Consider the following 10,898-nt stretch of genomic DNA (forward strand, 5'->3'; position numbering starts at 1 on the left):
CAGCCAAAGCTCTTTGAAGAAAACCACTGAAATGCCTCGGAAGAAAAGCAGGTGCAATGAAGCTCTTCCACAGAAGATCAGTTGAAATCCTTCCCTCCTGTTCTCCTCTTTATAATGTTCTGACAACAATTATCCTTAAAGAGGGTCTTCCTTGCCCAGAACCATTCTGACTCAATTCAGCAAGGTGTTCCCACTCAAAGTGATAATCAATTAATCACTACAATCCACCCCTTGTCAACTTGACAACCAGACACATTTTCCTTAAACCATAGTGTCCAGTATCAGATTTGTAAAGAATTAACATGCCTTGATCTATTCAGATTTACATAACAATTATATGTATACAATTTTATTGCACTCATTTCCACACCAGAAATAAATATTCAAAGGGTTCTCATAATTTAAAATTGAAACTGCAATACATTGGCTAGATAACCTGATAACAAGCAGATATCTAAAAACTACAAATGTAAAAGTTCACAACTCCCTTCTCTTTCACTTAATTCCAAAATCTTCAAAATGAATTTAATACTAAATGATTAAAATATCAAAAAGAAATAAAAAATCACACCCACGAGTAAAAAAATAATAATTTGTTTACAAAGTGCAATATAAAATACAGTGAATCCACATTAAAAAATACAGCTTCTCAAGTTTAAAGACTCCCTTGGCTTCCACCTATGTACATGGTTCAAATTTTAGTTGTATTTCATAACATAAGAAAATGTGTAATGAAGCCTAGGCCTCTAATATAACACAGGTTTACTTAAAAACTGATATCTATCAACTTTATATCACATTAAAATCATATTAAGAGAGAGCTATTAAAATTGCAGTCCTCATTTCTGTAGCTAGTCATGGGATTGTAGCTGGAATTTAGAACTATCTTTCTCGACTATCCATTCTGTATTACCTTGGCCTTAAGCAAGCACCTCAGCAGATATTGGTTCTTTCCCTGGTGTGACAAGACATACCCTCGTTCCTGAAGATTCTGGACTATTTGTCATTTTGCCTGGAGAGAGTTGTTGTAGTTTCCCATTAACTTTAATAACAGGGCATGGTAATGCTAAAAAGTGCCCCAAGGGATTTCCTACACTCCAAGTATATTGCTCTTTTCCTCCATTTTTGAGCAGTAGTCTTAGTTGAAAGTCTGAGTTGATCATCTTTGTCAACACTGTAACTAACTTCCTTTTTAGCTTGATTCCTCAGAGGCATGAGGAGACCAAATGACCAGGAGGAAGTCTTATGTTCCAATCTAATGGTATCATTATTATACTTCCTGGAACAAGCCTTCCCCGCTCTGGAACAAAGACAGAAAAGCCAGCGGAGAATAGATTTGCAGGAACAGTAAGCAAAAATATTACTAGTGGATCACTAGGGGTAATAGTGAGTGGTACTTTTCCCACTTCTATCCATTGATTCCTGGATCCATGTATCCTCGCTGTGGGAGATACAGTACCATATAGTGGGCACTGATTCTGAGTATATACAGCCCACTGAAGAACCTTGCCCCAAGCCTGCAAGATACAGCCACCTAACTGGTGCTTTAACAGTTTCTTTAAAAGACCATTTCATCTTTCTATCAGACCAGCCTCTTCTGGATGGTGAGGGACATGGTAAGACCAGTGAATTTCATGAGCATGAGCCCATTGCTTCACTTCTTTGGCTGTAAAATGTATTCCTTGGTCAGAGATAATGTTATGTAGAATTCCATGACAATGGATAAGGCATTCTGCAAGTCTATGGATGGTAGTTTTGGCAGGAAGCATTGGTTGTAGGGAATGTAAATCCATATCCAGAATAAGTGTATATACCAGTGAGGACAAAATACTGTCCTTACCATAATGGAAGCTGTCCAATATAATCTTCCTGCTACCAGGTTGCAAGCTGGTCATCCCAAGGTATGGTACCATGTCAGGTACTCAGTGTTGGTCTCTGCTGCTGGAGTATTGGACATTCAGCAGTATAGCTAGATCAGACTTGATGAGTGGAAGTCCATGTTGCTGAGCCTATGGATAACCTCCTTCCTTGCTACTGTGACCACTCTGTTCATGTACCGATTTGGCAATGACAGGGGTGGCTGAAGAAAAAGGTTGGCCACTATTTACAGAAGGGGTCATATTTTTACATTCTTTGCCCATATGGAGAGTTCTATCCACATACCTCTTCCCAAAATATTTTTGTCACCAATTTTCTACTCCTGTTCCTTCTAAATTCCAGATCATTCAGCCAGACCACTGGCTACAGCCCATGAATCAGTATACAGGTGCACATCTGGCCATTTCTCCTTCCAGGCAAAATATATTACCATGTGCACTGCTTGAAGTTCTGCCTAGTAAGACAATTTTCCTTCACCACTGTCCTTCAGGGATGTCCTGGAAAGGGGCTGAAATGCTGCAGCTGTCCCCTTTCATGTGGTACCTGCATAACTTGCAGAATCATCCATAAACCAGGCCCGAGTCTTCTCTTCCTTTAGTATCTGATCATACTGTATACCATATGAGGCCATAAGTGCATGCTGTGAAAGATGGCAATATAACAGGAGTAAGCTTATTGAGGCCATACTCTTAAGTGAAATAAACAAGACACACATGTATAAATACCTTGAATTTCATGAGCATGAGCCCATTGCTTCACTTCTTTGGCTGTAAAATGTATTCCTTGGTCAGAGATAATGTTATGTAGAATTCCATGACAATGGATAAGGCATTCTGCAAGTCTATGGATGGTAGTTTTGGCAGGAAGCATTGGTTGTAGGGAATGTAAATCCATATCCAGAATAAGTGTATATACCAGTGAGGACAAAATACTGTCCTTACCATAATGGAAGCTGTCCAATATAATCTTCCTGCTACCAGGTTGCAAGCTGGTCATCCCAAGGTATGGTACCATGTCAGGTACTCAGTGTTGGTCTCTGCTGCTGGAGTATTGGACATTCAGCAGTATAGCTAGATCAGACTTGATGAGTGGAAGTCCATGTTGCTGAGCCTATGGATAACCTCCTTCCTTGCTACTGTGACCACTCTGTTCATGTACCGATTTGGCAATGACAGGGGTGGCTGAAGAAAAAGGTTGGCCACTATTTACAGAAGGGGTCATATTTTTACATTCTTTGCCCATATGGAGAGTTCTATCCACATACCTCTTCCCAAAATATTTTTGTCACCAATTTTCTACTCCTGTTCCTTCTAAATTCCAGATCATTCAGCCAGACCACTGGCTACAGCCCATGAATCAGTATACAGGTGCACATCTGGCCATTTCTCCTTCCAGGCAAAATATATTACCATGTGCACTGCTTGAAGTTCTGCCTAGTAAGACAATTTTCCTTCACCACTGTCCTTCAGGGATGTCCTGGAAAGGGGCTGAAATGCTGCAGCTGTCCCCTTTCATGTGGTACCTGCATAACTTGCAGAATCATCCATAAACCAGGCCCGAGTCTTCTCTTCCTTTAGTATCTGATCATACTGTATACCATATGAGGCCATAAGTGCATGCTGTGAAAGATGGCAATATAACAGGAGTAAGCTTATTGAGGCCATACTCTTAAGTGAAATAAACAAGACACACATGTATAAATACCGAATAGCTTCTCTGGTGTGAAAAACTAAAAGTGTAAATAAGATCCAAATGGTATAATTGACAATGTGAAATAGGAAGAAAAGGGCTAAAGGTGTAGGGGAAGTGGGGAGGGTAGGGGAAAGGAAATAAGGGAAAAAAATATGAGAAAATGAAAAAATGGAAACAAAGCTTTTGTAAATAGGGAAGGGTGGAGGGGTTGAAGGGAGTGCAGGGGTTTGGGGAAAAAAATGAGAACCAAGACCTGTCATGTAAAGGTACAAGATCCTAATGATGACTGTAACTGCACCGTATACTTAAAAAGTACCAATAAACTCAATAAGAAAAAAAATAACAGGAGTAAGAGCCATGGGCATCTGGGCAACTTCCTCGTGTAACTTACTCATGCGCTCTGGACCTGTATCATCACATATAAACCATTTTCATTTAAGATGGACTGTTGCTATGTGTGTCTAACCTTATGACTCAGTGGATCAGATATCTAGCTCATGACAGGCAATTCTGGTCACATGGTAACCTGGTGTTCCATGGTCAAGCATTCAATTTCCACTAAGCCCAGCGGCAGGCCAAGAGTTATTTTTCAAAGGGAAAGTAGTTGTATACAGATGACAGGAGGGCCCTAATCCAAAATCCTAGAGGCCTCCTCTTCAGCTCACCTATGGGGCCCTGTGAGAGACTCCAAACAGCATATATACAGCAGCTGCCACTGCAAGAACCATTGGATCTGCTGGATCATATGGCCCTAGTGGCAGAGCAGCCAACACAGCAGCCTGGACCTGTTGCAGGACCTTCTCTTGTTCTGGGCCCCACTAAAACTAGCAGCTTTCCAAGTCACTCTATAAATTGGCCAGCACAAAACATCTAAGTGAGACATATGTTGCCCCCAAAATTGAAATAGTCCCACTAGGCATTGTGCCTTCTTCGGTCATAGAGGAAGCCAGATGCCACAACTTGTCTTTTATCTTAGAGGAAATATTTGTATGTGCCCCAAATCACTGGACTCCTAGAAATTTCACTGAGGTTGAAGGCCTTGAATTTTCATTGGATTTATTTCCAATCCACTAAACAAATCTAGAGAGGTTGCTACCTCCTGTTCACTTGGCTTGACCAGCGTAATATCAATGTAATGGACTAGTGTAATATCTTGTAGGAGGGGAAGGTGATTGATATCACTATGAACTAAGTTCTCACACAGGGCTGGAGAGTTAATATAATCCTGAGGTAGGACATTGAAAGTGTATTGCTGGCCTTGCCAACCAAAGACAAACTGTTTCTGATAGGCTTTATTGATAGGTATGGGGAAGAAGGCATTTGCCAAATCAATAGCTGCACACCACATGCCAGGAGAAGTATTAATTTGCTCAAGCAGGGATGTCACATCTGGTGTGAGAGCTGCAATCAGTCTCACCACTTGTTTCAATTTGTGGTAATCTACCATCATTCTCCAAATTCTCCAAGATCCACCTGTCGTTTTCTTTCTTTCTTTTTTTTTTTTCCCCCCAGTACCGGGAATCAAACTCAGGATCTTGTGCTTGCCAGACAGGTGTGGTGCCACTGAGCTACATCCCCAGCCACCATTTGCATTTTTCATAGGCCAAATGGGAGAATTAAATGGAGATGTAGTTGGAATCACCACCCCTGCGTACTTCAAGTCCTTAAAAATGGCACTAATATCTGCAATCCTTCCAGGAATGTGAAATAATTGTTTTTTATTATTTTGCCAGGCAAAGGCAACTGTAATGGCTTCCTTTTTGCCTTTCAAATCATAATAGCCTTCACACTACAGGTTAAAGAATTAATGTGAAAGTTCTGCCAAGTACTGAGTATGAGTATGTCTATTTGATTGTAAATTCTGAAACAGGGGAAATGAGTACAAGATGGATTAGAGGACTCACTGGGCCCACTGTGAGCTAGACTTCTGATAATACTCCATTAATCACCTGATCTTCATAGGCCTACCCTTACTAGAGGGCTACAATGTTGTTTTAGATCCTCTGGAATCAGCATTAGTTCAGAACCAGTAGCCAATAATCCCCTAAATGTCTGATCATTTCACTTTCCCTGGTCCACAGTTACTCTAGTAAAAGGCCTCAAGTCCCACTGGGGAAGTATGGGAGAGAGGTCAACCATATAAACACTTGGTGGTGCATCAGGGTCCTTCATGAAAGGGACCTGGCCTCCTCTTCATTCAGTTGTTTCTGGGACTATGAACTGGCTGTAATTTGTGAATTTGATCTAGAGGCTGAGATTCTCTCCTACTATGCTTTGAAGTAAGTTTCTGTTCATTTGCCCTTAAATTTCTTCCTGTGTATAAGTCTACTGAATTTTTTGAGGCTGCCCATCTATTTCATTTTGAGGAATACTGTGGCTGATCAGCCAGTGCCAGAGGTCTACACATGTCAAACCACTCTGAGCACTGTTCTATAAACATAGGTGAGCATGTATCACTGTGGTATGATTCTTTTAATTCTTTTATGAAGATATCCAGCAGGGGAATATGTGGGTCAAATGGGACCTCTAACCCTACTTGTTTAAGGTATCACCATATTGATTTCCACAGTGGTTCACCAGTTTGCACCCCCACCACCAATGAAGAAAGGTTTCTTTCTCCCCACAACTCTGCCAGCATTTGATATTGGTTGATTTTTTGAGAGCAGCCATTCTTTCTGGGGTGAGGTGGAATCTCAGGGTTGTTTTCATCTGCATCTCTCAAATAACCAGTGATGTGGAACATTTTTTCATGTTTATTTGTTGCTTTTACTTCTTTGTCTGATGAATGTCTGTTCATTTCAGATGACCATTTTTTAATTGGTATTTTTAATTTGAGGGGGTCTGATTTTTTTATTTTTTTGAATATATTCTAGTTAGTAGTCCTTTTGTCTGAGGAACAGCTGGTGCAAAAGCTCTCACAGTGCACAAGCTTTTTTAAAAGATGAGATGCCAGTTGTTGATTCTTCCTGCTAGTTCCCATGCTACTGAGGATTTGTTCCTAAAGTCTTTTCCTTTGCCAGTGTCTTCTAGAGTGCTAACTAACTTATCTTCAAGAAACTTTAGTGTTTCTACTTTAATATTTAGATCTTTAATGTACTTGGATTTTAATTTAGTGCATGGTGAAAGATAGGGGTCTAGTTTTAATCTTTGGCAAGTTGAAATCCAATTTTTCCAGCACCATTTATTAAAGAGGCTCTTTCCTCCACTGGGGATATTTGGCTCCTTTGTCAAAGATGAGGTAGCTGAGTACTATTTTGGTTTTTTGGATGCTACTGTGAAAGGGATTGTTTCCCGAATTTCATTCTCAGTGATTCTGTTATTTGTGTAAAAGAAGACTATTGGTTTTTGAGTGTTGACCTTGTATCCAGCTACTCTACTGAATCTGGCAACTAAGTCCAGAAGAAGTCTTTTGGTGGAATTTTTTGGGTCTTTTATGTAGAGTATCATATTGTCAGCAAATAATGACAATTTCATTTCTTCCTTTCTTATCTTTATTGTTTTATTTCTTTCTCTCATCTGATTGCTGTGGCTAATGTTTCCAAAACTATATTGAGGGCTGGGGATTTAGTTCAGTGATTTTGTTGCCTGTTGCACAAGCAAAGGGGCCTGAATTCGATCCCTAGTACAAAAAAAATCTATATCAAACAGGAGTGGTGACAGTGAACATACTTGTCTTGTTCCTGACTTTAGTGCGAATATTTTTAGTTTTTGACCATTTAGTATTATGTTGGCTGTTGGTTTTTCATAGATAGCCTTTATCAAATTAAGATAAACACCATCTATTCCAATTTTCTGCATGGTTTTTATCATGAATGGTGTTGAATTTTGTCCAATCCATATATTGAGATGATCATATGCTTTTTGTCCTTTACTCTGTTAATATATTGTGCTACATTTATTGATTTACATATGTTGAACCATCCTTGCATCCCTGGGATAAATCTGACTTGTTCAGGTTGTATGATCTTCTTGATAACAACCTATATTCTGCTTGCCAGTATCTTATTGAGGATTTTTGCATCTGTGTTCATGAGGGAGATTGGCCTGTAGTTCTCTTTTTTGGTTGGGTCTTTTCCTGGTTTGGGAATCAAAGTAACATTGCTTCTAGGAATGAATTTGGAACTATTGCTTCTCTCAGTTTCATTGAAAAGTTTCATGGGCTGGGGATTTAGCTCAGAGTTCCCACTGCCTGTGGCTCTTTTTAATGTTTTCCCTCTCCCTTTAATTCCTTGATTTGGTCTGTTGGGCCTCATGGAGTTTTGACCTTCATTGTCTTTTTCTAGGATATTATTTAGAATTATCTGAAATGCTGATTTAGCATTCATGAAGTTTCTCAGGTAAATGTCCTTTTAGTAGCCAGTGACCAAGAATGTGCTCATGCTCCCATCTTCCTTGGTATGGATCAAACAGGCAATCCCATTTTTACAGGGAAAACCAACACAATAGCATGTCATGATCTTATCTTTGAGCAAGCACAGGGGTACAGAAGCAGATTTCAAGTTAAATTAAAATCCAATTTTTGTGATCCAGCAACAAATTCCTGTCTTTATGGTTAGGGCCACCGTATAACATTTCCTGTCCTTTGTTCTTAACCACAAGGTAAGCTATGTGCTGGCTGACATGACTTTTGAAGAAGCAGTCTGGGGAGAAAAGGGGGTAAAGTTCAGGTGCAGGCTATTGGGAGGTTTCTGGTTAACTCACTTACTTCAAGTATTAGGAGGAACCATGGCATCTGTAGTTCTCACCAAATTAGAGAACCACCTCCAAAAACCCTTAAAACCATTTTAAAAACTTCATCTTTACAATTCTGTTTCTCTACCATTTCCAGTACCAAATTTGTATTAGTCAGTGCTTATTAAGAGTCAGATGTAGAACAGTGCAAAATGTTTGTCTGTGCACTGGAGAGCTGAAGGATTCAAAGGATTGGAGCCCATGGCAATGTCCCATGCAAATCCATATCAGGAGGCCAAGGGATCCATGATGGGAGAACAAAAAGATCTGCACCAAAAAGGCCCAAGGGTCAGTATTGAAAGCTGAAGTATCTTTGCCAAAAGGCTGAAGGATCTACACTGGAAGCTAGGAGTCAACACCCAAGATCAGAAGAAGATTGAAGCTCCCCAAAGAAAGAAAACAGCCAAAACTTTTTGAAGAAAAATCACTAAAACTCCTCTGAAGAAAAGCAGGTGCAATGAAGCTCCTCGAAGGAAGATCAGTTGAAATTTTTCCCTCATGTTCTCCTTTTTATACCATTCTGACAACAGCCCTCCTTAAAGTGGGTCTCCCATGCCAAGAACCATGTTGACTCAATTCAGCTGGGCATTCCCAACTCAAGTTTACAATTAATCTAGCACCACACCTTCTCTGTCATTTTTGTTGTGGTTCTAGACTAGGATTTCTCAGCCTCAGCACTCTTGACATTTAAATTATGCTCCTGTTCATTGTAGGGTGTTTAGTATCTTCTCTGTCTCTACTCAGTACATGTAATACTACTACCCAACCCCAATGGGGATAATAAAAATATCTCCAGGGTTAGGGATGTGGCTCATTAACAGAGTGCCTGCCTAGAATGTGGGATGTGCTAGATTCAACTTCCTGAGAGTTGTCCAGATGTCCATGCAAGAACCAAAAAATTAGCCCTACTCTTAAGTACCACTGACCTTGACCTTTTGTGGCCAAGCTGACATTGCAGTTTGTGGCTTCTGAGGAAAAAAGAAATGTACCTAAAACAAGAGTCTTTGCTCAGTTTTCAGTTTCTATTTTTGTAAATTCATATCCAGACAAGTCCTAAAAACCAACCTCTATGGAAAATAAAGATCTTTCTCAGATCTTTCAGGGATGACCTTTTAAATTTCAGTACTGAAACTTGAAGGGCTCTTTATAAATGAAATAATATAACTAAGATGTAAGTTATAACACAGAAGTTTCCACACCATAGTAGGCAAAAAAAGAAGCCTTCTAGGAATGGAGAAGGAAAGGAATGGGAATTGAAAGTTCATTCTTTTGGCTTGCCCTACACGGTTCAAACCACTGTATGGAGTTTGGGGTATGGCTCAGTAAAACAACTGTCTAGCATGTGCAGGGTCCTGGGTTCCACCCAAGTAAACCTCCCTCCAAAAAATCATATAAGTTTACAGAGGGATAGCCCCAAGTAGGCTGAGGGAATATGGTTTGTACCCTACTTCTCAAGCCATAGCTTATGGAAACTTAAAGTTTCAAGAGAACACCCTAACCTCCTAGTTCTTTATACAATGTCATGTGCACTCTATGGAGTAGCTCGGACAAAAAGGAGACAAGGCAGATGGACCTGAAGACAGCTACTCCAGGAAATAGAGAAATCAGAAGAGGGTTCCTAAGCCCCCTGAAGGAGAAGAGGAGCATAGAAACAGCAAGATGAGGGATAATGAGCCAAAACACAAAGCCCAAAGAAGAGGGCTTGGTAACCTCTATTGTCCCAAAGAGCAGGTAAACAACAAAATACCCACAAGACCAGATGATTTCATATATATTAATTGCTCCCCCCACCGAAAAGAAACACTGTGTGAGCCTGAGGACTCAGAGCAAAGTTGAGCTATATAATAGAAAGGAAAGAAAGTAGCCAAGCACATGCCTGTAATTCCAGCTATTCAGGAGACTGAGGAAAGAGGATCACAAGTTTGAGTCCAGCTTGAGCAATTTTATGACACCATGTCTGAAAATTAAAAAAAAAATACTGAGGATGTACTCAGTGGTTGAGCACCCCTGTGTTCAATCATCAGTACTGAAAAAAAAGCAAGTTAAATTTTTGCCCTATGTGTTTTGTGGCTTTTCAATCTTTATTGTACCGCATTTTTTAAAACTGTAAACAGGATGAATGGTCTTTTCTTTTTTTATTGTGCCAGAGATTAAACTCAGGACCTTGCACTTATGAGGCAGGCACACTGCCACTGAGCTAAATCCTCCACCCCGAATAGTCATTTTAATATGGGTTCACTTAGATTTTGGACCCTCCAAATTATGTCATTTGGTTTAGTTTGATTTGGTTTGGTCTATATTGTCCAGGCTTATCTTGGACTACTGAGATCAAGTGATTCTCCTGCCTCAGCTTCTGGAGTGCAAAGACTGCAGGCACACCAAAATGGCCCACCATCTGTGGTACTTGTCCTGCAACTTTTATTTTACACAGGAAAAATGACTTTCAGCTCCACATGTCTTCTCTCCTTTTACCATTTTAAAGGAATAAATAAAAGGTTCACCATGTCATAAGTCTGCACATTTACTTAAGCTAGATGACCCAGGATATCTACAGATGATGCCCCTTTTTTTTTTTAACGTTTTATTTCATTTATTTT

The 10,898-nt window shown here is 39.9% G+C and overlaps 1 pseudogene; it reads right to left on the reverse strand.

Moving 5' to 3' along the window:
* Positions 1 to 824: 824 nt before the first annotated feature.
* LOC104874349 overlaps positions 825 to 10,898 on the reverse strand; it is a 13,245-nt pseudogene continuing 3,171 nt past the window's right edge.

This window comes from Fukomys damarensis, unplaced genomic scaffold, assembly GCF_012274545.1.
Source record: "Fukomys damarensis isolate Sample0158 unplaced genomic scaffold, DMR_v1.0_HiC HiC_scaffold_39, whole genome shotgun sequence".
NCBI lineage: Eukaryota > Metazoa > Chordata > Mammalia > Rodentia > Bathyergidae > Fukomys > Fukomys damarensis.